At 40.7% G+C, this 26736-nt stretch overlaps 1 long non-coding RNA gene across 3 annotated transcripts in view; it reads right to left on the bottom strand.

Moving 5' to 3' along the window:
- Positions 1–2430: 2430 nt before the first annotated feature.
- Positions 2431–26736, bottom strand: part of LOC119703970 — a 63186-nt gene continuing 38880 nt past the window's right edge. For all 3 annotated transcript variants that reach the window (XR_005257804.1, XR_005257806.1, XR_005257805.1), the window contains 2 exons: positions 2754–2825; positions 2431–2634 (listed from right to left, as the gene is read on the bottom strand). This is a non-coding gene — a long non-coding RNA (uncharacterized LOC119703970). The remainder of the gene's footprint in view (positions 2635–2753; positions 2826–26736) is intronic.

Here is a 26736-nt window from a genome sequence, read left to right as displayed (position 1 = left end):
GGCTGAGTCCCAGCAAATCCCTGTGTGTTACCACCACACCAACGATGGATGACTGCAGTTTAAACAGGAAAACAACTTTACATATGTTTTAAACTACAGTCTGCTAGCCTCATATTTTAATATGAAACTGAAGCAATTTACTCCCTTTTTAATGGATTACAGAAGGAGCTCAAGCATAATGCTTCTACCCTTGTATGATCAATACCTTTAACACATCCATAAATTATTAATATTGTGCTCACAAAATTAACCCCCTCTAAGATGCATAATTGTTCATTACTCAAAAGAAAAAACATTTAAGGAAGTAAAATGTTTCTTTTCATTTTTAGACATTTCTACTAGCTTACAATATAGCAGGAAAGCGACACTGTTTATTATTTAATGTAGTATATAATTTTTTTTACTAGTTTTTCTTTCTTCTGTGGCACCATAAAGGGACTTGACATATGACTGTTTAATCAGTCAAAAGCCCGTACCATGAGGACTGTCTCATTGCATTTTTCCTAGAAATTATTCTGTTTTTCAGATGGGAAGGCTTTGGGTAAGAGGAAGGGCTGAGCTGATTTAGGAGTTGGCATGAGTCAACGCTACTCAGGATTGGTCCATGCACCATTACATAATGCCCCAATGCTATCACCACAGGGCTCCTGCTGACACCCTGCACCAATACTGTTGATAAGTATCCTAAAGAGGACATGCATCTTCCTGTTAATTAATACCATGTCCTGTATTCACTTAGCTGCATTTCATTAGCTGAATTATAAAATTAGAAAATAATCTTCCAAAATATGTCTCATTTTTAAAATCCGCGTCTCATTTTCTGAATGAAGAGGAAACACAGAGATCTCAAATCTCTGCCAAGGGATCACAAAACTTCAGCACAACTCTGAATCCTATTTTCTTTTTTTTTTTTTCTTTTTTTTTCTTTATCTTTTTCTAAGTGTTACTCTTTGTGTTCTAATAGTCTGAATTATAATATTTTAGCTTAAATTGACAGTTAGTATCAAACTCTAAAGCCTAAAAATGTCTTTAAAAGTTTCAACTAAGGGAGAGCCTATGTGCTCCCACAGAGAGATCAGTGGCTCAGAGCATTGCTTTGTGTCTTGGAGGCTCAAGGAATACTGCAGGCAGTGGAAGGATTACAGAGCTCTCCATCTTGTAGCTCTCTGGGAGCTATACTCATACCCCATTTTCCTTGATTTAATGAAAGTGAATTAGTTTGATAAGTGTATTTTAATCTAAAGATGTTAATTATTTGACCAAATATATTCAAGGCAAAATTTTTATACCTATGCTTAACAAACATGAGATAGCATGGCTCATTGTTGGTAAAAACAAAACAAATAAAACTTCACTTGGTGTTTTACTCAGCTGCTCCAGGACTGAGCAGACCCCAGGCTGATACCAGTGTCTGGGATGTGTTTGTAAGCATGAGCAGCAACCTCATTTCCACCTTCATCAAGACGTTTGCTGCAGCTACCCTCATTGTAAATTTAATGGAAAGGTATGAAGTACAAACTTTCAGCTCTGGAAATAATACCTTCCATCAAGTCCATGCTATGGCCATGGGAGAGACCTATGGCCATTGCTGTGAAGAGAGTTTCCAGTCCATGGGTGTTCCAGTCCAATACACTGATTTAGGGGGTTGGGTGGGTTTTGTTTGGGTCTTGCTTGTTTTGTTTTGGTGGTGATTTTTTCAATCAGAAGTACCAAAAAGCTTTGAAACTATGAGACCACAAAAGCACTTATGGGACCACAAAAGCACTTCCAGATTTTTTCCATTATCAACTATAAGCCAGCCTTAAGGAGATTCTTTGTCTTTCATGGATCCTTTGAGCTTACCCTTATTTGCTTAGTTTGTGCCAATGCTGGGAAATCTTTGAGCAACATCATTTCAAAGATTCTCTGGCTCTTTACAATGATTTCCTTAAAAAGCATGAATGTATATCTGAAAACAAACGCTGGATTTCAGCAACCTCTTGTGTAGCCTAGTAAAATAGCAGGAAGAATAACATATAATTAACCAGACTGACTCCTCCGACTCAAATATGTTACAACCTTCATCATCACAAATTTCAATAGATATTGTGATGCTACAGTGTTTAAATGTATGCATTTCTTTTTTCAAAGTCCAGAGGCAGAATAAATAGCTGCCAACACAGCCAGAAAGTCCCAGCAGACTTACAAGCAAGAAACTCTTATCACTAGTGTGAATGCTAAGGAAGTAGCTGTCTTTATACAATTAAAGTTCAAGGTTGCATCTATAATAGGCTTTTCAGCTGTATTTGAAAGTAATTTAAACTGTTACTCACCCATAACCTTGTTATAGATTCATGGTGTTGAGTACGTAAAGCAGAACAGACTGAAAGGGTTAGAATACATTTACTAAAGGAAGAGAGGCTTGTAGCTAGAGAGAATATTGTGCAGGGAGACGACAGGGGTTTGGAAAAGCTGCTTTTTGTGAGAGTACATTTCTCTTACAGCATCTGAATTACTCTTAGGAGATCATTTTTTGGAGAGGTAGTCATGGTCATTTACCAGTTTTGTAAAGATATTTCTCTGCCATCCAGCCAAGAAATTAAGTAATTTAGACGTGGTTAGTGATGAAATGGGTCCTTCTGTTTCGATCCAACTCTGGTAAAGATATGGGAAAAGATTTTCCTTCAGTAATTCCCACAGGTTAAGAGGAAAAAAGAAAAAAAAGAAAAAAAAAGAAAAAAAATAAAAGAAAGGAAAAAAAAAGCTGTGATTACCAACTGGTGTTCTCCATAACAGCCTCTGGGGCCAGAAATGCAGCAAATTCTTCCAGGCATCTTCAGGAGCTCCTGTGGAACAGTGATATGATTGGAGTTGTTTTCACTTTGATTACTGGATGTTTCTCATACTGTTCATCCAATACAAAGCGATGTGGGAGCTCTAAGCTCTAAGCATCAAGATCTCACTCCGTTTCAGAAATTACAGAAAAGGAGACAGAAAACAGCAAAAGCAGAAAGAAAAAGGGAAATGCCAGCACACCAGCCTAGTCATTTAGAGTGGCAAAAAGAAAACAAGAAAAGGGAAAGAGGGCATTGAATGAGTAATATTAATTAATGGCATTATGTCCAAATATTTGCAGTGTTGGTTTCCATGCACATGGCCAAGTCATGTTTCCCATTACAGAATAATGGCAGGGCACAACCCCCTGATTCAGCTGCAGTACATTCTGGCTCTTTTCACCATTGAAATACTTCTGTGGCAGTTCTGCAAATTCCACTGTCCAAGTTTTCACTCTTCCAGGAGAGGCTGAAATGGCATCCCTTGAAATTTACAAAATGTCATTTAAAAAGTACTCCTCACCCTATGCTGCTTTTTTCATTTAGAGAGTCTGAAAAGGAATGAAGATGTTTAAATTCCTAAAGGGTTATTCTCGCATTTTCAAGAAAGTCAAGAATTTCAAAAACCCTGCTACACCTGTGTACACATTTCACTGTACCCAGCACATGGCTTTTAAGCACTTCCAAAGCTCTTGAGTACTTTGTGACTGACCACAAGGCTCAGTAAGTCTCCTGCATACCTATCTTTTGAAAATAAGAGGCCAAACCTTTTGAGAGTTGATTCTTGCTAAAGAAGCTTCTGCCACCCAAACCATAGACCTGACATGGCCTGTCAGATGCAGGTTCACCAAACAGCCCTCGTGGCTGTGTGTATACTAGTGATACACAGTGTTATCACCACAACTTGCTATTTCACTGCAGCCCTTCTTGGCCAGTGAATTTCACCACAAAGAACAATTGTTTGGGTGTTGGTTTTTTTTAATAGATATGTATGAGGCTACAGGTTCCTGAATTCATAAAATGTAAACTATATTAAATACACTGAAAATTGACTGATGATGACTGCTGTTCTTGTAGGCTAATTTTTCTTCTAAACCATGATATGAAAATTCTGGCTAATGGGCTCGTGACAAGACTAAACAGGGGTAATAGCAGACTTAATCAAGAAAACAAATGAGATTCATTAAAAGCTGGCACTCAGAGGATAATCTTTGGAGAGTTCTAACCTCAATCTACGTGTCCCTGTCAAAAATGAAGAAACAAAAAAAAAAAGAAATCTTCAGCTGACTTTATCTTGGGCTGTTGAGCCAATTCAATGGAAATTCATAATGGAAAAGTATTAGACACGGTTCTCTTTACAACTCTTTTTATACTCTATCACAGAACTCACAGTAAAGCATTAACTAGAATTTTCTTTATGCAGTTGAGAAGACAAATTAGATATAGCTTTCACAACCACCTCTAACAGGTAATTTAAGATAATGTTGCAGTGCTAGAACCATTTAATGGCAAATACTACTAAGAATATATATATACACACACACACATATATATCTCTCATACACATACATGTCTTCCATATGTATGTATGATATACAAAACCTATAAAGCCTTTAGATTTATAGATAAGTTGAGTACAAATACACATACACACCTACCTTGCATTGTGCACTTTTACAAGCTGAAAGGCTGGAGATGGAAGCCAAATGCTACTCCAAGTTTCAGAAATACTCTGTCTACCATGAATGAAGCCAATTCCCTAAATATAACCATCTTCAAAATTCAGTTTTAATTCTGCAGTTCAGCCAGCCATAAAAAGGAAGAAAACTTAAAAGTTGATTATACTCCTCTCCAACAGCTACTACCTTGTTTAAATATGCACAAAATGGCCAGATAAACAGATACCTCCCCCAAATAAGTGTCTAAGTATTTCTTTAGCCAATATGATATATCAAAAAAGAAGCAGTGAAATTATTCCTGAATTGTAAGGAATACATGTACAGCCGTTATCTACTCTGAATTTAAGAGCACGAAAAATTAAATATGTTTCAGAGTTACTTTTTATTCATTTCTCTTAGAAAGTAAATGCATGGAAAGTACTGTCCCTGACAACCATGTAAACTACCCGAGCTCTCTAGGGACCAAATGAAGACCTCACTGATGCATCAAAGACTTTTTATGGTTTGAGCATGTTTGGGATCCAGAACTGGTAAATAAATATATTCAATCTGTTTTGTAATTCCCCTGCTTTGCAAAGATACGTTTGGTTTTTGCTAGCAGCTCAAGTACCACTGTTAAAATCCAGGATTAGCCACCTTCTCTTTCCTGCACTGGCGCACAGTTTATTTGCTCTCATTTGGTTCACTAACACTATGTTCTGCAAAAGCTTATTTACTCTCACTGCCACCTCCTAATTACTTTAGGGAAGTCATATTGTTTTGTCATTATGCTCTTCTAGCTCTGTTCTGAGCAGGACATATTTTCTGTTAAAGTTCCCAAATTCTTTTCAGGTGGCTGCAGCCCTTGCAGCATGTGGCCTTACACAGTGTCTAAATTTGCTAAGGCAATTTGAGCATTATCAGTCTGCTAATTAATGTCCTATAATAATTCTGACCTTTAAAAATTGTCTTCTAGCACTGCTGTTACACAGGCCTGTTGCACATATGCTTTTCCTTTTTTTTTTTTATTTTTTTATTTTTTCCACCTACATCATCTGTTCTCAGAGAAGTCCCAGCTCACTTAAGTGCTGTTGACAGAGCTTGGAAATAGCCCTGGCTAAAATTTTGAGGTTTGGTTTAAGGGCTGGTTTTTTTCCCCTCCATTTGCTTTGGAGGATTGATTATCTTAGCTATTCTTGCAGAAAACACTCAGAAAGAGGAGCTTTTGCATTGTGAGAGCATGCTGCAAGCTGGCTCCTTGGCAAGCCACATCCACACACAAGCCCTTCCCCTCCAAGTCAGTAAGTCCAAATACATCCAGATCAAGAGCAAAGAAGGGAATGAGCACCTGAAAAGCTGTGGGTGAGTAACAGAGAATCTTTGTTTGAGGTCATTTGGAGCATAAGAACTGCTGCTAATACTCCCAGCTTTCAGGTATGGCCTTGATGCACAGATTCAGGAGTCATTTATGGGACACAGAGAGTGTTCCAGCTCTAAGAGACAACCCTTCTGCTTCTGTGACCATACATGCAACCCTTCTGTGGATTCTGCTGTTGACTATCCCTTCCCTGATGAATATTAACAATATGGGGGTGGCTTAAAAAGATTTATTACTTAAGAATATAATGAGAAACTTTCTTTGCAGTAGAGTTATGTGGGCACATACAGATGTGCATGCCATAGCTCATGCTCCTGTATTTACAAAGATAACTGATAACACTACCAGCCTTATTAGAAACCTTTTTATACTTCTGGGACTAATCCAGGAAAGGGCAACAATGGGCCAAGTCAGAAACCACAGTAAGAGCACTCACTGTGACCCCAGCAGAGAAAAGGCTGTGCTTATGCCTTACTTTCCTTCTCAACACTCACACTGAAAAAGAGGGTCCAGAATAATAATCTGCCTTTCTTGGTAGGTTTGTAGGCAGCCCAGGGAAAAACATGCACTAGAAGAGTGAAAGGACTTACTGAGGCTGGGAAGAGCTTGTGTCTCAGTGCTGAGGGGTGGCAGCAGGCATCGGCCCCACTGTGCCAGAGCTGCACACCCAGGGAGGACCCTGGCACATGGCCTGTCCCAGCAGGGTGGCAGCAGTGCTCCCACTGACCAGGAATCTGCTAGCAGCTATCAGGTCCTTTAGTGCCCATCAAACAACATTTTTCTCTATAATCACCAGCTGTGTTGAGGTCTTTCCAAACAACAGAATAGCTGGAGCCAATGCTTTCACATATTGCAAGAAAAGAAGCAGGGGAGACTGGGATAAGGGACAAGAATGCAAGGAAAATGACTGTTTAAGAAGAAAAATACAAAAGAATGTATAATCCCAGTGATGAAGTTTTGTATGCATTTATGTTGGCAAGGTCATAAACTTGAAAAGAGATGCAAACTTTGTTACAAAAATAATAGCAGAGATTTTTTTAAAACCTCCAAAACCACAGTGAGGATTTTCTGAGTCCTGCAAAGCCATCCTTTATGAACCCAACATCAGGGGTTTCCTGTTATGCAGTTACAAAAGCAGTGGGGATTTTCAAGGGTTTTGCTTGTCACACCACCAGGATTCAGTGAATTTTCTGAGGCACGTTTTGCAGCTCTCAGATATCTGTATCTCTATGACACAGCACAAACCAGACAAGAGCTGTCCATAAGAGAGAGCTACAACTGAATTCACCTGAGAACAGAGAGGGCATGTGAACAAAAAGAAAAATATTCCAAGAGATGTCACTGGAAAAGACAGCAAAGGATATTGACCTTTCTGTAGTTTCACTAAGGATGTCAACATGTTATCAAGGCTTAAGGAATAGAAACAGTCCCTTCATACTCCCAAGGTATTTCTATGCTTCTGTTACCCATCATGAACACACTTATCTAAAACCACAATGAATGGGAACACGCACACACGTGCACACATCAAACTTTACCTGGACAGGTTTTCTGGGGGGTTGTAAAGACTTTCTTCAAAATTCTTTGGCATAGGTGCAAAATGCCTCTATCAGGTAAAGTCAATAAACCTCATTATCAAGATATTGTGTAGGTAAAAAAAAAATATATATATCTTGTAACAGAAACATCAAGATAGGAAAGATGGTACTGACAGAGAGCCACTGCATTGGAAAAACTGCCTTGTGCTGATTCCAGGAGATACACAAGAGGTATTTTACCCAGTTCCATCAATACACAGCACAGCACACTCAGGAGGAAGAGCAGAGAGCACTGGCTGTAACACTCAGCCACTGAATGCGATCAGACCTCTGATAATCAGACACTTGTTCTGTTCATTGGCTACAGGAGACAAAGTAAACAAATATGTGAAACCCAAATCACAGAAAAGGTAAAACCATTATGAGAAACACCAGGAACAGAGAAGACAAAAATGTTGAAGTTCTGACCTTGACCAATGTGTCTCCCACCATGGGCTGCATTTACCAATGCAAAATCTCTCAGTCACCAATCCCAGATCTTCATCAGATTCTCCAGCTTGCAGGACATTGCTGTTTTAATCAGTTAGCACTGCAAAGCTGCATGGCCAGTTTTGAGCCCCTGCTAGCACTCAAAACAAGGTGCCAGAATGATCAGCCATGTGAAGGGACTCTATAATTGCACAAAGCCACTGAGCAGGAACAACAAAGAGCACACTCAGCTTTCAGGAGTTCCTGATCCAAGGTGCAAGAGAGACACTGGTCAAAAAGAGCACTGCAGATTACAGAATGTGTCAAGCTTTGGACTGCTGACTTCATAGAGGTATGAGGAAGAAGATTTTCTATACCCCAGGCAAAACCAGCACACAAGGCCAAGACTGCAGCCAGGCTTGATCATAATTGCTGCTGCTGGCTCTTCATCCTTCAAATAGGCCACAGATAGTAACACAGCTGATTAAGAACAAACACCTAGACTATTCTGGAGTATGAATGTTGATCTCTAAAGCAAAAAGACTTTCTTCCTTGCTGCTTTGGAGAAATGTGGGGTATAACATAAAACTGATCCTGCAAAGACTTTTCTGTGAGCAGCTTTGATCTCCTGCATAGGTCTACCACCTACATCAACAGATGTATTCACAAATACCAGCAGCTATCAAACACAAAAACCCCCAAAACATCTAAATGTAGCAAGAAGAAAAAAAAAATAAAATTCACTATTTGAATCTGAATCTTTCAGTTGCTCTGCAGTGTCTTGGTTTTGGGGGGGCAGGATCAGAAACCATACTACATACCACTGAGACAGAAGTTGGAGCGTTAAATACAGTGGGGTTTGGGGGGGGTCACAAAGTGAAGCATTTAGCCACATTTTTTCCAGACCATGGGAATAGCAGAGTGCTGAAACCATAAGAAAAGGGGACTGAAGCCAACAAGTTGTTATTCTGAATCCAGGGGTAATCTACCTGTGTTCCTGTGCCCCTGTGGCAGCAGGGTCCCTGGCTGCTGCTCCCCTCCACAAAGGCAGGAGGTGCCCCTTGGCCTCACTGTTCAGTTGTCCCTCAGGTGACAGTGGTAGGTAGTGTGGTCTGCTGTTCTCCAGCAAAGATTTGGTAAATTATTCATTTCCTCTGCCTTCAGTTTTCTGCCTTTGGACACCCTGATAGCTTCAATAAGTATATCCCAAGGCTCTCTTGACAGAGAAGAGAGGCTGGAGGGAAGCAGGTTCCTGCTTTGCAAACATTCCCCTGGTTTTCCTGCCTGTTGAAAGGGTGGGGGATGAAGGAGGAGAAAGAGATGAAGTTGTCCTTTGACATTTTACATCCATGCCTTACTGAGATAACCTTTACGGATAATTTTTCCCAGCAGGTGTTAGATATTTCTCGTGAGCATTTAACAGTGAAACATCATTAAGTAATGACTGGCAATAGAAATTTGTTACAAAATTTTTTAGGGGGTGGAACTAAGATAAATTAACCTTGGGATTTTGAACACAAAGACAACAAGTTTTCTTTGTAGTAATCCTATTACTGTGGATATCCTTTATAGCATACTTGAAAGCAGATTCACTTGGGCTGAATTTACTGTGATGCATTAAAGATGCCCTTTCTCCAACTTTTAGAGAGAAGCAACTGCAAGCAATTACTATTAAAAATATTTTAAGGATACTGAAACCATTCCTTCCAAAGGATGTTTTTCCAGCAAGATCAATTTTTTTTCATTTTTTAAAAAGTTCAATTCAAATAATCGAGCCAATCCTGTAATTTCATAAGTTCTAGTATCATGAAGAACAAATACAACTTCTATATTTTAAAGGTTTGCTTGTTGATCCCAGAACACTGCCAACTCAAATAGTGTGTGTGTTTGTGGGAGGGTGTTGTTTGGAGTTTTTTTCCAAAAAAAGTTGTCCCCAAAGAGGCAAATTTTCACACACATGGAGCTGCTGAATCCCTCCCAGAGCAGAGTGGTGGCCCACGCTGCCCTCAGCATGGCAACCTGAGAGCAGAGCGAGCAGAGCAGCTCTCATAGCCACTACCAGTGGTTCAAATGGGAAACCCATGCTCCAACAGCTGCAGAGTTTTTCATTTTCTGGGGGGGAAGGCCTAGCCTTGCTCCACACCTGCCTTTCATGCTCACTCCTCACTGCCCAGCTTTTTTTCCTTTCCCTCCTCTTTTGGTTGCACAGTGCCCTTTCCATCCCTTCTCATGGCCCCCTTTCCATCCCTCCTGTGCCAGCCTGTCCAGGCCATGTGCTGCCCTGGCACGTCCCCTGTCCTGCTGCCCCTTGGAGCAGGAGCTGGCTGCCGTGGCAGTGGCAGCCTGACACATCACCAGCTCTCACCACTGCATTCCCACTCTGCTGCCAGGGAAGTCTGTCAGCTGTAATGCTGTGGAGCTCCCGAGCTGCTGCTGTACAGTGTTTTGTTTTATAATGGCTCCATTTCACACTCCAATGCAGCTGACTTACCCTACTGTATTTCACTCTTCTTAATTAGATTTTGCTCGTTATTCCTGAGCCCCTCCAAAGCCGAAGCAGCACAGAGCCATGGCTGCTCTCTGTGCTAAAGCAGCCCCAGGGGCTGAATCCTGGGCTGTACCCACACAAGCTGGAAGAAAGAGAAGCATGTTTTATACCAACCAGAAGGTGTGCAGCTGAGGAGCCCGGTAAAGCAACAGCCAGGGGCACTGGGAGAGGCAAACACTTACTCAGCTGCTGCACCCGTGTGTCCCTTGGTGTCCATGCTTGTCCCACACACCAGGTACCCCACTCCTGCCCCTCCACACCCCCTCCCATCTTCTCTTCCCTCCTTGTGCTTTCCACTCACTCTGAATATAGGGGAGTATTTTTTAGAGGAGTGAATTATCTGATAGTTATCTCTGACTCCAAGGGCTCTCGGTGCAATATACAGCTCCTGAAGCCCCTGGACTTGTAGGAATTTATAGCAGTAGATTGACAGGAAGTTTTTCTGCAGGTTGTTTATATTATTGTAAGCTGCTTAGGAGAAAAGCTTTAACAGAACACTAGATAAAAAGAAAATGGGTTTTAAAACCTCCAGTCACTCTTCTTTCTTAACTTGTTCTTGAACAAATAAATGTGAGCCCTGGGAAAATACCTGAAGGCACTTTCACAGGAAACTAGCACAGAACACAGCAGAATGCAATGGGCAAAACATCCTCTGCTCAGCATTTGGCAACAAAAAACCCCACTGAAAACCTGGGGGAAGAGCAGGACCTGGGCAGTGAGGTCAGACTATGAATGCAGGCACTCGGGTATGTGAATAAATAAATGGTCCTTGCTTTTTCTACCAGTAGGATCCCATATCCTGCAGTATCACGTATCTTAATAGCTATTGATTTTTTTCTATATTCTGCCCACAGCTAGAGCAAAATTTCATTCAAATGAAAAACTCATGAATGTGCTGGCAGTTATCTCGGGTGAAGGAAAGACAAAGGGCTGGGAAACAGAACATTAAACAGAATATTCCTTTTAGCATTACACAGAGGTCCCATTCAGCAAAGAAGGACCTTCAGCAATCCCAATGAAAATTATTTCAGACTAAGGACAGAAATATAAGAGTTGCCTCTCATCTGCAGCAATACTGAACTGACACCCTTTAGGAGACAATTGCACATCTTTCAGTTACTTAATACATCCTTATCTGCCCCAAGGGCTTGCCCTGTTGAGAGAAGGGCAGCACAAAAAGTAACATAAAATCTCCCAGGTGGTGCCATCCGGCAGCCTGTGCTGATGCCTTCCCCCATCATCCTAGGCAGAGGAGGAGTTCAGAGCCCAGGGAAACGGCCTCTCTGACCACCAGCCCAGGAAGTCCAATGGAAACCTGGGGAGGGCTGTCAGGACAAAACCAGGATCACTGCCTGGGATTCATGGCAGTCCAAGGGAGCTGAAACCCTCACATGAAGAGAAATGAGAATCATGTAGTGACTCAGCCTGTCCCACTGGATGATACCAAAGAATCCAGCAGTCTGAATAAACAGTTTCAATCCTGTAGTTCTCAAGTGCTGAACACTGGGGAAAAGCGATTTTCTCTGTCAGCACTGCTGGTTAATAGGGGCAGACCAAACAGGCTTACTTTTAAGTGCCTGTCTTCAGTCTCGAGGACAAAGGTTTCCTCCAGGCTGGGAGAAGATATCAGTTGGCCTAAGTGAAGTCTCAGCAGGAAGTTTCCCTGCAAAATAGAGAATTAAAATCATTTATTTGCATTTCTTGTATTTAAAGAGGATACTAAGAGTGAGAAAGAAAGAGAAACCTGGGAAGAGCAGGCAGCTTCCTTGGAACGGGAACTACAAACACAACAGTGAAAGGGCAGCTGAGTTCCTGTGCAAAACACAGTATAAAGCCTGGCAATTCTCAGTGGTAAAAATAACTCAAAGCAAATTCACAACTCACAGCAAACTGAGCAGCAGCAATTCTGAGTTTACTCAATAAAAGAGTACATTTCTCTAGTATAGTCTCTAATATTTTAGCATATTAGTTACTGTGTAAAAGGAGCACAAAATGTACAATGGAGATGGAGACGCAGGGAGCCAAAAAGGGACTTGGGCTGGAAGGGAAAGCTGTTGCAAATGCAAGAGAAGACAAAGTTTTTTGTCCAGCTGTGCTGCCTTGCTCAGCTGGAGAATTGGAGGGTTGGTACTTATGGTGTTAAAGCATGTTTTTTAGGTAGAGGCAGAAGTGGGCTAAGGAGCCACAAGAAAAGGGAAGGGATCCTGTGTTGCTGGAGCTCAAGGCTATAGATGTAGCCCACAAATACACAACTGGAGGTTGGGATTATAGTTCTATGATGATGTAGTTAGCAGGGATAGGTGAACAAACAGGTAAACTGCAAAAGTTTTGAACTCTGCAGAAGAGCTAGGGAACCCTCAAAGAGCCAGTGATCCCTATCACACTGACACCCATCCACTTCAGCTCCATCTATGAGTCCTGCTGTCAGAGCATGGGCATGAGATCCCTTCCTTCAAAGCGACAGCACAAAAAGTGAATCACTGCTTTTGGGCAGGCGGGAGGTGAATTGGTTGTGTCTTGGGATGAGTTTCTTCTCTGGCACCCTGCAGCCTCCAGGATCAAAGAGGAGGAATCAGAGGAGTCAGTGGCTGTTTTCCCCAGCTTTGCCTTTTGTGCTGTGTGCAAGAACAAACTTCTGACACCTGTATGGGCTCAGATGGCTCCATGCTTTCTTCAGCAGTAGCCCTGAAGAGGTACCAGAAAATAGACTGACCTTTAGATTATACACAGCCAACCTGCCTGCTCTTTTAGCTACTGCTGGTGAGTTTTCCCAAGCAATCTCTAAACATAAAATAGGAGTGATTTTAAAAGAAAATGGGTTCATCAGGTCAGTGGTAGTGTAATTCTGGAAAGGGTATGAAAGTGAGGAAGTAATGATAATGCACGAATTGGAGGGCTGATATAATTTCCCATAGCTGCACTGAGGTAAGAAATTGTAAATAAAACTTCCTGTCTGGCTGGAACATAATGAGTTTCCTACCTTTTAAGAGTGCCTGCAAAATAAATTAAAAGAAAACACATACTGCCTTCCTTCACTTGCAGATAGTATCTATTTATTAAGGTAAAAGGAACAGTGACAGAGAATACTGCAAATACAACAGTACTTGCATTGACTCCAAAGTCCTGGCCACTGCCCAGAGATGAAGAAAGTAGGGGGAATGATATCAGCATGGGAATAAAGTGATTTGAAATTTCCACTGACAGAAAAATAGGGAGAGTAATGGGCAGTGGAGGCTTGTCCCTACCCTTCACATAGCCTTTCTTGTGCTGGAAGGAACAGTGATTCTTCCCTGAGATTTTAGGGAGGGAGAGGACATTTGAGGGCAAGGACTGCTTCTGTGAGAGAGGTAGTATTAGTGGTGGTTAACTGCAGCCACTGCTTTTATAACTTCTTAGTGCTTCAGTACAGACACTGCCCTTGCTGCTCTGAAATTTCGGACTGGACCTGCAAGTGCAGGAAGCCCAAGAACAGGAAGGGAACAGTAGTGCAAAAAGAGTGATGTGAGTAAGACTTCCTATAAAATGTCCATAGCCAAAAGGGGTGGAGCTGAACAAGCTCACTAAAGGGCACACAAGAGAGCCGAGTTTCTGAAATGCACAATCATTAGACAATACTTCTTATAAAACTATGTGAAGATATCCTTTTACCTAGCTGGTGATTCAGATGTCCCACCAAGTTTCTGTGAACAGAGATATGGCTAAAAGCAAGCAAACAAGGCAAGAAAAAAAGGAAGGAGGAAAGAAAAGACTTTTACCTGCACACAACAGGACTCTGCATAGTTACTTCTCATTCCCTTAAACCTCACCACAGGCAGGGACCCTATGTCAACCGACTGATCAAGGCCTCTATGAACTATACATTTCCATTTCTTATCTAGAGAACAAAATGGAAACTATGGTAACAGAGACAGACCTGATAAAGTCCATCAAAGCCTGAGGAGGAAACTCAGTCTACCTCTGCCTAGAGCCCGTGACCTCGCTGCTAAGGCTCCCAGGCAGAGGGGCACTCCTTGTGGCAGTCTGATGGGGATATAAATAACTCTTACATAGACATAGCCCACTGCACAGTTGCTACTGATTTTCACCCGTGCTGTGCTTCGTCTCCTGGCTGGAAGGCATATGCATCTCTCATTTCAGGGTATACCTCTTTAAAGGAAACATCACTTAAGCTGCTATCCAGAAACTGAATACTCAAAAGCATTGGAATTTGGATCGGTAATTTTAGCTCAACCTGCTACATTTATCTTAATCCATATTTACATAAAACATATCTGGAAATTGTGGCACTGTTGTAATTTATAACTTCGTGTAAAATACATTTAAAATACAAAGAACATTTCTGAGTGTACTGCTTTTACAGACAAACATAATTTCAAATTTTACAGATTTTCTGTCTTCTGAAGAAACAGACAGAAATTTAAAATATAGAATAGGAAACTTTTCTCCTAGAAAGTATAACAGTTTTTTTATAATGCACTCAAAGGCAATTTACTGTGACATGACTTAAAAAGTGAAGCTCATTTTTACAGTGTAGGGGGGGGTTTTGCAGCATGGTAGAATTCCTTTATGCCTGACAGCACAAAGAATAGTGTGTGAAATACCATGTGGATTTAGAGTGACCAAAAGCAGAGGCTAGTTTATAATTATCATTGTTATAGAACACAAATTCTTTTTGGGGAGGCCTGGAGCAGGGTGTCTTGAGCCTCAGAAGAGAAAATAGGTCATTTATGTCAATGAGAAAAGGATGCATCTTGGCTCGCTTTGTTTTTTCACAGCTACTAACAAACTGCATCCTGAGCTTAAAAGCAGAAAACCTGGTGAGGTCAGCTGTATTTCTGCCATTTGTCTTTCCAGGCTGATTTTAAACTCAGTGTTTACAAGGAGATTCTTATTACAAAAAAAAAAAAAAAAAAAAAAAAAAAAAAAAAAAAAAAAAAAAAAAAAGCAACACAGCATGGCAGAATACTAGAGAAAGTACAGTCTGCCCTTCTTCCTAGAGGCAAGGACTGGGCTTGCCTCTAGAATTCATCTGGATCCTGGATCCTGGCTCCTGGGGGAATCATGAGGGAGCAAGCCTGGGACAAAGTGGGACAAAGCCCCTGCCCCCAAGATTGCAAAAGCTGCTTAATGTCCAGTTTGCCTGGTAACGGGGAGGGAGCGTAGGACAGAGCCAAGCTCTAAGCATTCATGTTTACTCTTTTCAGGTTTCTTCTAAACAAAAGGAAGGTTGGTCATATTGGACAGACTGAACAGCAGGGATTGGCACATCCTGTTGTTATTAATCCATTAAATGGATGTAAAAGCACAAAAAGGAATGGAAACACAGATAAAGTAAGACACAGAAACTTGTCTATATTGTACCATTGCCACTGGCTTTGGGAACCTCTAGTGATCTTACACTCCCATTTGCACTATCAAGGTACCTGGCCTTGCAGCCACTCAGTGTTCAGCACTTTTAAGGTGCATCCCATAATACCTCCTGCCTCATGGTGATTTAGGAGCATTTTCACTGGAAAAATAGGAAAGAAAGTAGTGCTTGAATTGTCCACATAAAAATGCTTAAAAACGTACTCCCTTTTGGTATCAGTTGGGTATTTGAGATGAATGTAACAAAGACTGAGAGACACAACTTTCAGCACAAAACTAGCATCATCTCTTGGAAGATATTCCTAAGTGACAGACTCTGAAATGGAAGAAAAAACAGGAACATTGGAATTATTTAAGAGTAGCAAACAAAATAAAAAACAGTGGTTTTGTCATGCATTTGCCATATAGCCACAGCTCTGGAATTTTCAGTGCTAGTGTTGGAGATGGGAAGTTATTGGTCAGGTGCAATCCGAATTCTAGTTTCAAGTTATTCCAGATCCTGTCCTCTAATATGTCAGACAACTGATACACTACTAGATGGCTTTGTCACAGCAGCAGCACAATCAGCCTTTGACCAGATTTTTTCTTAGAAACTGTCACAGAACTAGCTTTATTCTAGTCTAAAACCACCATGCAAAATGAACATATGGATTAATTGCAGAAAGAATAGATACTATCACTTACCTCTGGAAAATAATCAATATTGCAGAAAAGCCTTGTAAGCAGAATTAAAAGGAGAGGTAATTTTCTTTAATCAGTTTTGAGGTATTACACATTACCAATTTTCATTAGTACTTTTTGTCTGCCTGGAACATACATACAAGGGGAGAAAGGGATGTATATAAAACTAGCTCAGAAAGTTCTATCACTTTTAATATGCTGTTCCTTGCCTGCCATTTAAAATTTTTTGTGTGTGTGTACTTTTCAGCTTTCACACATTTTAAAATGATACAGTAGTATATCAATTATAATTGAGGGGCAATAAAAATATTATTTCTCTCTTTGCTAGATGTATAGTATGCGTGAGTCAAAGCAAAGATTTGTAGGCTGTGGAGAGATAATTTAAAAGCATAATGGCTGCTAGTGCTTGCTTATGTTACTAACTTTGTTTTCTTTTCCCTTTTTTATATTTGTCATATGATTTTTTTTTATTGTGTGTTTTTCTCCTCTGAAAACATTTCAAAGGACATTATAATCTACCACCTTGTCTTTTAGAAGGTCATTAGTCACACAAATTGTCATTTAAGCTGAACTTTATATCTGATGAATTTTCTGTTTCAGCTTGTAAGAAATGAGACTGAAAGTCTTTCTCCAAACAGTCTTTATCCAAGACCAAGCCCAGTTATGAGGGGCACTGCATTACCTGCCCAGCTGAAAGGATGCTCAAACATATGGGGCCAGGGAGAAGTGTGCATCACAGCCAGGCCATTGCTGCACCCTCCATGTCTAAAGTTGAAAGGCTCCAGTGCCTCATCAAAGCCTATTTTAAAAAAAGTAACTGACACATGAACATTTTGAAAAATGAAGATTAAGATCTAGAGTGTAAAAGGACAATCTGAGCCTGCTAGAGTAGTGCAGGGACCTTCCACCGTGCACCGTTGTCTTGATATGCCACCCAACATAGTTAATGATACTTGGATTTTAGAAAACTGAAAGGTACACCTGTGGTTTTCAGCTATTATGCTATCTTGTAGGAAGAACCTTTCCTACCTTTCTCAAGTGACAGCTACAGGCACAGACCTGAAACGCAGAGAAGCCAGGCTGCACTATTTCCAGATGTATTATTAACACCTCAAGCGCAGTCCCCCCAACCTTACCAACAGAAGTTTCAAGTGACAGATTTAGGGGTTGAGCAGCCCTTTCACTTTCCCCTTTCTCCTCATCTGACATCACATTGGCCAGCCTATACAGAGCAGCAGAGAGGGAAGGAGCAGCATTAAGCTGATGCTGCTGATGGTTGCGTCTTGCTGCCCACAACCCCTCAGGGCACTCCTCATAGTCACAGCCACGTTCTGCACACAGATTTGGTGCTGCAACATTATTCTCCAGCTACAGAGCTCTGCTTCATGCAGTCTGATCTTCATACTTTGTTACTGCAGTTTTCCACATTTGAAGGCTCGCTGTAGGACAGAGCCATTTTTTGAGGCTGGAATCCTCTGTTTCACTCAGATTTGTTTCACATCAAGTCTCTTGTGTATGAGTCATTATAAAAAATGTTTGGTGGAAAAGTAATTTATAAACCATAAATAGAACTATTTAGTCCCTGTTTTTATCAGTGCAGACCAACACAGCTCTTAATTGCAAAACTGACCTGGTCCCAAAGCAAAGGCCAGCTGTGTCTAATCATCCAGGGGATGGACCAGAACACACCGAAGAAAGGAAATGGAAAGTAACGCCAAAATGTTTTAAGATGTAAAATGACACAACGTTCAATGAACACTTGCCAACATCATCTCTAATTACTGCAGTGATTAAGTAGTAAAGAATTTGGTCCCAAGGGGATTGCAGTTCTGAAGGAAATACGGTGCCATGTGTTACAGAATTTTTTCTTGCAAATCATTATGGAAATCCTGCTTCCTCTGGTTCTCCTAACAAACTCTTTCTTTGCAAAAACCATGCTTCATTTGTGAAGTGCAGAGGGAGTGTAGCTTGCCTGCTTCTGAAGATTTATGTCTTTATTGCCATGTATTCAACTTGCCTTTAAAAAAAAATCCTTTTATGTCTCTAAAGAAAGAAGCATAGAAAGCATTATGTATTTGCATACTGTAAGGGTTCCTCTCATCCTTGCTGAAGAACAAACAGGGAATAGGGGAGGGCTAGATAAAAGCATCGAGACCTTAACGCAGCATGGCAATGGCCTAACAAACAGCCAGAGAAACTGCAATTAATGCAAGACCAGTTTCAAATCATGGTCCCAGGGGACACCTTAGAAGACCTTATTTAGAAGTACTTTCTTCTTTTTCATAATTCTATTAACCATGAGATCAAAATTTTTCCAGCTTAAAAAAACCATGAAGCACAACAAAAAAACCTCAGGTTGAATAACAAAACCATTTGAATTGATTTTAATTTATGGGTTTAAACTTTCTGTAACTCTGGATCAAAATGTCTATTGTACAAGCAAAATATGTCTCTCACCATAGCATGCTTATGTTTATTGTGTTTTATTCTCTCAGCAGGTGTCCCAGATGTATGCTGTGTTGTTGTCTTTTCATTCAGCAAAGGAAGTGGAAAAAAATCCTTATCCTCTTGCAGATCTAGAATAGGAGACAAAGGACAGCAAGGGAATAACCATGGCCCTCCTTCTCTGTTTTGTCCTGATATTTTTGCATCAGATGCATGTCTCTGCTGTCTTCCTACCCTTTGCTATACAGAGTTTGCAAACATGCCATGGCATGTTCCACAAAGAAATATTTAGCTCTCACAAGGCACTTTTATCAGCACATCAAAGCAACACAATTATCCCCATTTCACTGGTGTGAAAACCAAGACTCAGACATGGTCTGTGTGGAATAGGCATGGCAGGGAAACGGTGCTGTGTGCTCCCAGGCTATGAGTGCCACATACACCCTTCAGAGATGGGGCACCTCTGTCTGCCACACACAGAGAGGTCAAAAGAGAGGAGGAGGAGAGAGAGGCACTAGAATATAACACCCTGGGGTTTAAGCTTTCTGTTGTCCTAAGGAGCATATAGAATCAGTTGCAAAATATAAACAAGATCAACTGATCCCAGACATAGCTTTTAGAGAACAATCTAACACACGGTGCAATAGCAGTGAGAACTGGTGACCGACATGGGCAGTTCCTGGCTGTCGGCTGTGCCCCAATAGCCCGGCTGCGCGTGCTGCTGGGATGTGGTCAAACGTATCAGCAGAATGAAAAACAAAACCAGCTACAGTAGTAAATTAAAATGCTTCCTCTTGCTTCTTAGTAGAGATGAGGTTTAGCTGGAAAGGCAACAGATGCTCTGAATTTCAGTGTTTAAAATGAGACATTGAGACTCTTCCTTTTTAGCCAAGTTGTTACGAGTATGGGAGAAGATGCTCTTTTTTTTCCTCAGCATTGAATAAGATGTTAAACTTAGTTTTCTAAGATCATTTCATGAATCATTCATGATCAAGTACAAATCCTCACAAACTCACAAGCTTCCTGGTCGAGAGCACTGAACCAGCAAGAAGACTGTTTAGGGAGATTTAATGGGGAATGCCAAAACAGTTAAAAATACGTCTGGAAGGATCATAAGCAGTAGGTGAATTCATTGGACCAGAACACTTATCTGTTGCTTCAGCCTCATTTGTACTATCAGCAATGCTGATAATAAAAGTGTTGCAGATTTTGCAAGGAACTTCAGATTCTCCAATTCTATTTTTTTTTACGCATCTGTAGTTGTTATTTCTGTGAAGGGCATCCACTTGTGACTCACTGAAATTCTTTTTTGAGACTTAGCAGTATGAAGTTCTAAGTAAGTCATGCAGAGAAAAACACTCATTTTGGATAAAATAGATCAAATTGTGTTTACAGTGACCAAAACACTTCCAATAAATATTGCCCCCACAAAATCTGACAAGACAACCAAATTTAGAGGGAACTAGATTAGCTGACTGGCAAATGTATTGAATTGAGACCACATGTTTGGGAAGCACAGAAAGCAGAAGTCTCCATGCAGTTTTTCCTGTCCCGTTTTACACACTCACTCACTCAGAAGGTGCACATTTCTCTGGCATCTGCTCCCACGACTCATTACCTTGCTGAGGGAGGACACAGAAGGAGGATGGGTCTGGGACAGGTATGCTAAGGGAAAAGGAAGGTTAAAAGGCCTTGTAAAGGAACAAAGAAAGTGTACCCTGCTTGTGAAAGTGCCAGGTGAGGGTTAGGTTACAACAATGCTGCATCAACAGCGCAGCCAACATGGAGATGATGATCAGCCTTCAATGCCCCATGGCAAGGAGAGCTGCCTCTCCAGGAAATGATGCTCTTGCTCTCCTTGCACCAAATTTTCCAGCACTGCCTCCCTAACTTCCAAACAATCAGTCCAGTTCCTTTTCCTTTTAATCACTACTGCCACTGGTGGAGGTGTGGACATCACCCATCAGCCAGCATAGTGGTGACCCTCAGCTGATGATTTGGGAAATGAACACGCATGTTCACAGGCTCCTTGTTCCTCAAGGCTTGAAACCTCTAGTACCCAAATTCTTCTACATCTATCTAACTTTTGGTTGAACCATCTCCAAACCAGACCAGTGCTTTCTGGCAGCACCACAGCAAGCTCCCAGAGGCAGCAGTCTGCAACTACTTGTCAGAAATATGACAATAGACCAGGACTAGCAGGCTGCCAACTCTGTCACTCACCAAAAAAGGACACTGGATAGAGCCATTCAGTCATAATTTTTCAAGTCCTGTAACACCTGCATGATGTTATCAAAACACAGGAACTATTGTAATCAGAGACCTCACCTATAGCATTTTCATACAAACTGAGTACACCCAAAATGCAATGACAAACTAATTAGACTCTTCTATAACTTGCTAATTCATATTTTTGTTTGAAGCTTAGGTGTAGTGGAAAGGCATGTTAAAAATGCTGATAGGCTAAGCTTGAATTTTTTTAAAGAAAACAACTGTGCCCTTAAAAAGGCATAAAATTATTCAGTTATCCTAAATATCAGCTGTTTCTGTTTTCTATTAAAACAGCTCTGGCTTTCTTTTTTACTGCATTAAAATAAAATCAGGAGGTTTTAATGTTTTAGGCTTGTGCTGTTGTAAAAACAAAGAATTGCATGGTTCCTAAACTGTTCTAAATTGCATTTGAAAAGAAATGTACATAAACTTTCACCTTTTTGAAAGAGTAAAATCTATGTATTGCCTTGAAAAGGGCACTAAATGGCTCCTGCATTTAGAAATGGATGGCAAACTCTTTTACTGTAGCGTCTGAGATGCCGCTGCTGGCCTTTGCTATGGTGTCAAGCATCAGCCTTAGTGGCATTGCAATTTCCCTTCTGGAAACAAGTTGGTATTTGTGGACCATATTACACTGAATGAAATTTGCAGTCTCTGATGCCTGCTAGTGGGACATTTGTTACATGCTCTGTTTTGAATGTAGTAATACATATTTCAGTGTGGCACTGCTTCTTCTAAAGATTAAAAACCTCTTAGTCCTTTGAGACTTGTGTCAGCATCCGATTTCATGTGCACGGTAATCTTTAAATATTAATATGGGGCAAGGTCACACTCTCTTTAACCCCCAAAACGGAGTTAGTAAATCATGATCTGGCAGTAAAAATATACAGGGCACACCAGTATTTGTTTAGGGCAAAATCTAAATTTAAATTAAACTAAATTGGCTACTGGTATTTTTATAATCACATATACCTAACATCATATTTGTGGGCAGGGAGGGAAGTTTGGATATTCTATGAAGCAGTAGTTGAAATATATTTATTAAGGTACTAATAAAATTTCTGCCATTGACAACAGAGAAAGAATGTCTGAAATACCAGTTAGATAAACCTAAAGTGAGAATTCTGAAGCTCTGAAGGCAAATCTGCTGCTGTCAGATCCTCTGTTGAGTGCAGGAGAATGAGTCAGTTTACACCAGATGAGCAGAAGCCTTTTGGGCTCTCCTCTAAGCTGAACCACTGATTTATGGCATGACACTGGTAGTCTCTTTGACCTCTTTATATGCCATCCACCCTGCTAAGGAGCGGGGGAGTGGGGAGTGCTGGACCTTCCTGGAAACCAGGTAATATACCCAAATAGACTCCCTAGGCAAAATAAAACATTTCAGAGTTAAATTTCTTGAGAGAGGCTGATGGGTTAGCCTTGTAATTCTCGATACATTACCGTTACATGTTTTCCAGAGCTCAGCTCCCAATGCAGCTGAGGTTCATGCCACACATAACTAACCACATTTGTTTTGCTGCCAGGGGACCTCTCTTACTACAGAGATGGGGAATGGCTTTAGCCTACAAAAGAGAGCCAGTTGAACTTTGCAAAGAGTCAGTATTGTGAGCCTATGACCTTTCATATGAAGTACTTAGAGGGCAATAGAGAGGTAGCAGAGTCTGGGGACAGAGTCTTCACCTAAGCATTGGGAAATAAAGGGAGACAAATCATTTAAATTTAAAAATACACCAAATGCACTTCTTAAATAGACAGTGAATGTGTGATTCTCATTTAGAGCACAGAACATAGTTCAGGTTCAGCATTAGCGATTTGAACTACCAAACAAGCAAGATTTTCCTTACAGAAACATCTGAGACAAAAGATGATCATAAATAATCAGCTAAAGTAGCTCCATTTTGCTCTTTACTCTGCTTCCTAAAGTTGCCAATTACTTTAATCTATGTGTATAAATTTTGTGATGTGGACTGTTATGTCCATTGGGAGATGTGCTCAGGCTTTTAAACTCATTTTCTCTGGCCCTTTTACTTTGATCTGAGCCCAAATGTGTTTTATGGACCTCACTGGTGGAGGTAATGGGAGTCCATGGATGGGGTCATGCAGGCTGCATTACACCAGACACAAGTCAGACACACAGAAGTGTGCATAACAGACTTGGAGTCTCCAAGGTGCAGCAGAAGCACTAGAGTCTCTAACACTACAGAGTGATTTAAGCACTGTTTAAATCAGCCTGTGTCACCATGTGGGGCAGGTTCCTAAGTTCAGTAAAGCTGAGCTTCAGCAGGGAAGATCCTCCCAGAACATTAACCTGATTTTATGCTGTAGCTTCCCATCTGGGGTCTGTGAATGCTCAGGAATCTGTGGATCCATTCTGAAGGCTCTGCAGAGGTAGCGAGATATTTTCAGTAGGCTTATGCTTGCAATGCACATATCCACACTTCCACCAAAATCCATGGATTACAAAGTTTTATTTAAGACTTTGCTCCCATATATAATAATTTGATACTAATAGTTTGCAGTCCCTTTTTCACAGATAAATTTTATCAACAGGTTCAGAACGTTTTTCCAGTGCTCACTAAGCAGCCCTCTCCTGCTAAAAGCTCACTGGAGCTTTTATAATATTTTAAATTGTGTGAAAATTCAATCCTGCCTGATTATCCTGAGGCATTATTCATGTAAATCAGACTCTAAACAGAAAAAGATCTTACTCTGAGGAGGCTGCAGGAGCAAAGCCACAAGACAATGGGCAATGAGAACACCAAAAAAGAGGCAGATTATGTGACAAAATAAAAGACTGGGGAAGGAGAAGGAGAGGGAGGAAAGGCAGGACAGAAAAGAAGTAAATCTAGAAATTAGCCTGTAGGAGTAGAAAGTCACATTAATTCTCCCTACACCATCTCTTTTAGCTTGGAAGACAGCAAAGACAAGGGCTCCAAACGTTGCCCAGATGTGGTGGCAGCAGCTGTGAGGTGGCATCCACACACCCCCTGGGTCCCCAGCCTGCCCTGCAGGAACTCTGCACCCGTGTGGCTCTTGAGGCAGGGACCAGAGCCACTGCAAAATGCCACTCATGTGACTAGTGAAAATAAAAACCTCAACAAGTAAGCACAAACAAAAAATGGGACCGAATGAAAAGCAGGTGAGTGCTCTGCTCAGAAAAGGCTCAGTTGCCAAACATAAATCCCAAACATATTCTTCAGCACAAACTGTGTAGTCCTAGAAGGCATAGAGCAGTCAGAGAGGGAGGAAACCTGGAAAAGCTTGGTTTTCCAAGACAGCAGAATAGCACTTTCAGGGTGCTCATATCAGCCAAATGAGGGAGCTGCTTCTGCTCTGGCAAATAATTTGATTGTACAGACCCTTCTAGAGAGTGAACAGAATGTCAGCAGCACAAGGAGTCACCATTCCCAAGGGCATCTGTCTGATGGCTGCTTCAGTACTGTGGTGTTTTTAGACACACACATACACACACAAAAAAAAAATAAATCCCTGAGACATCAGACAGGGCAATGGCCAGGACAGGAGAGAAAATGCAGACAGTCAGTCTGGGGCTGGGATCATCTGAAGAAGTGCTCAGAAGCAAAACCTGTTTCAGGAGAAGGATTCTGGCTTGTCAAGAGCAGAATTAATGACAAAGAAACAGCAATTAGCAAGATTTTAAATATTCCTCTAAAATACGCTATAAATCGCTTTGCCCTTGGGAGAGCCAGAACAAAAGATGAGCATAAAACTGCAGGAAAATGCAAAAGTCTCCATCTCACTGTGCAGGCAGATGGAGTTATTTAGTAAATCCTCCACAGTCTTCTCTCAGCTATAAGGAAAAGGGGGGGGGGGGGGAAAAAGCTGCCCAAAGTTTCAGTCAATATTTACCTCTTGGGTTAATAAATTGTGATCCTGACCTCAACAAAAGTCAATATCTTCTGATTATTATACTCAGGCACCTTTTTATTTGTACTCACTCATTGTATAATGAGTCACCCGTTTCCACTGGCAACTTCACTTTCATTTTGAATGTCTGAATTGAACAATCATTTATACTCCAAAGGCATAAAACAAAATTACTATAAACTAGAGCAGTAAAATGTGGACAGAGGTTGCTATTTCCAGTGAATGAGCAAGCTTGGGCAGGGGGCGGGCAGAAGGGATCAAGGATTAAGTACAAAAAATAGCTGGTTTAAATCCTCTTTTAAATACTTCTGAGTGACAGGGAGCAGAGAGAGGAAAGCCCTGAACTGTGATATTAAATACAATTAGGCTGCAAGCATGGCAGGAAAGAAAAGGCAACAATCTGGCCTGAATAGTAAACTTACTTTAAGGGAACATTAGTAGGCTTTCTCCCTGAAATAAGCAAAAGCAACCCCAGAAAATAAATGCCAAGGGCAACATGTATAAATTCACACACTCTGCAAGCTAAGGCACAAAGACAGATCTGAACATAAGTCACCACACACTTGCTGCTTCATTAGAGGTAGACTAGGCCAGAGCTGGAGGGAGAAAATTCAGGGTGTTATTCTCATAATTATGTAATGTTTTATATAATACCACAGGTGTGCACTGTGCTTTCCTGAAAGAAATCAAAGCACAGCCTCCCCCAGCAAGATCAAGAATCAGCTAGAATCACATTTTGCTCTTCAACTTCTCATTGTTTGAACATCTCCCACTGACTAGAATAAAAACGTTCTTTGGGCTTACAAGGCTTGTGATACTGGAAAGATTTTCACCCACATAACCCACTAATTCCATCTCTTTTTTAAAAAGTAAGTAACTTTGCCACTTAAGTTTGTCTGGCTCGACATTATTCTACTATTAATCCCACTCTGACAAACAGTGGTGAGAGCAGCACATCTCTAGCTTAGACACTGTAATTTCTGAATAATGAAAAATCAGAAGGAGCAAATTAAGATCGAATCAATCATGATCTGGCTGTCTTTGTGAACACCAATAAGCCTCATATAAATCACCCTAGCATATTTCTTCTAAAAACCACATTATAGATAGGCACGGCCCTGTTCTGACACCATATTACCTTGTCTTGTAAACAAAAAATAGTTCAGTATTACCAAAGAAGGCAAAGGTGTACTTACGGGAAAATGAGTGCAGAAGCACTATTTTCAAGCTGGAAAAGAAGCTGCCATTTTCAGATGGGACATACAGCTCAATGCTATTGGTTGAATATGTATTTTTGTATTATCTGACAATACTGTGCTTAAATTGTATATATTCAAAAAAACATATCTCATTCAGAAGCAGCAGAGTTGGCCAGCACAAACTTTAGGAAAAGGATGTCATCATAAGTAGATTTGCCCTTCAACTTGACAAATCCAGCTTTCAATTCACTTGCTATAAGCACATTTTAAATAGAGACCAGTAAAGTTTTTTAGACAGCTCATATACCAAAAAACAAGTGATTTTCTAAAATAAAATTAAATAAAAACTGAATTTAAAAAATCTCCCCACAAGAAGAAGCCACAAGCCAGAGCCTGACCACGCTGAAGCTCAATATATTACATATTCATTTTATGGTCACAGATCTACTCCTACTAAATTCACCATTAACTTACTTGAG

Source organism: Motacilla alba, chromosome 8 (genome assembly GCF_015832195.1).
Source record: "Motacilla alba alba isolate MOTALB_02 chromosome 8, Motacilla_alba_V1.0_pri, whole genome shotgun sequence".
Taxonomy (NCBI): Eukaryota; Metazoa; Chordata; class Aves; order Passeriformes; family Motacillidae; genus Motacilla; species Motacilla alba.
Note: the sequence above shows the minus strand (reverse complement) of the source record. Positions and strands in the feature narration are given on the sequence as shown.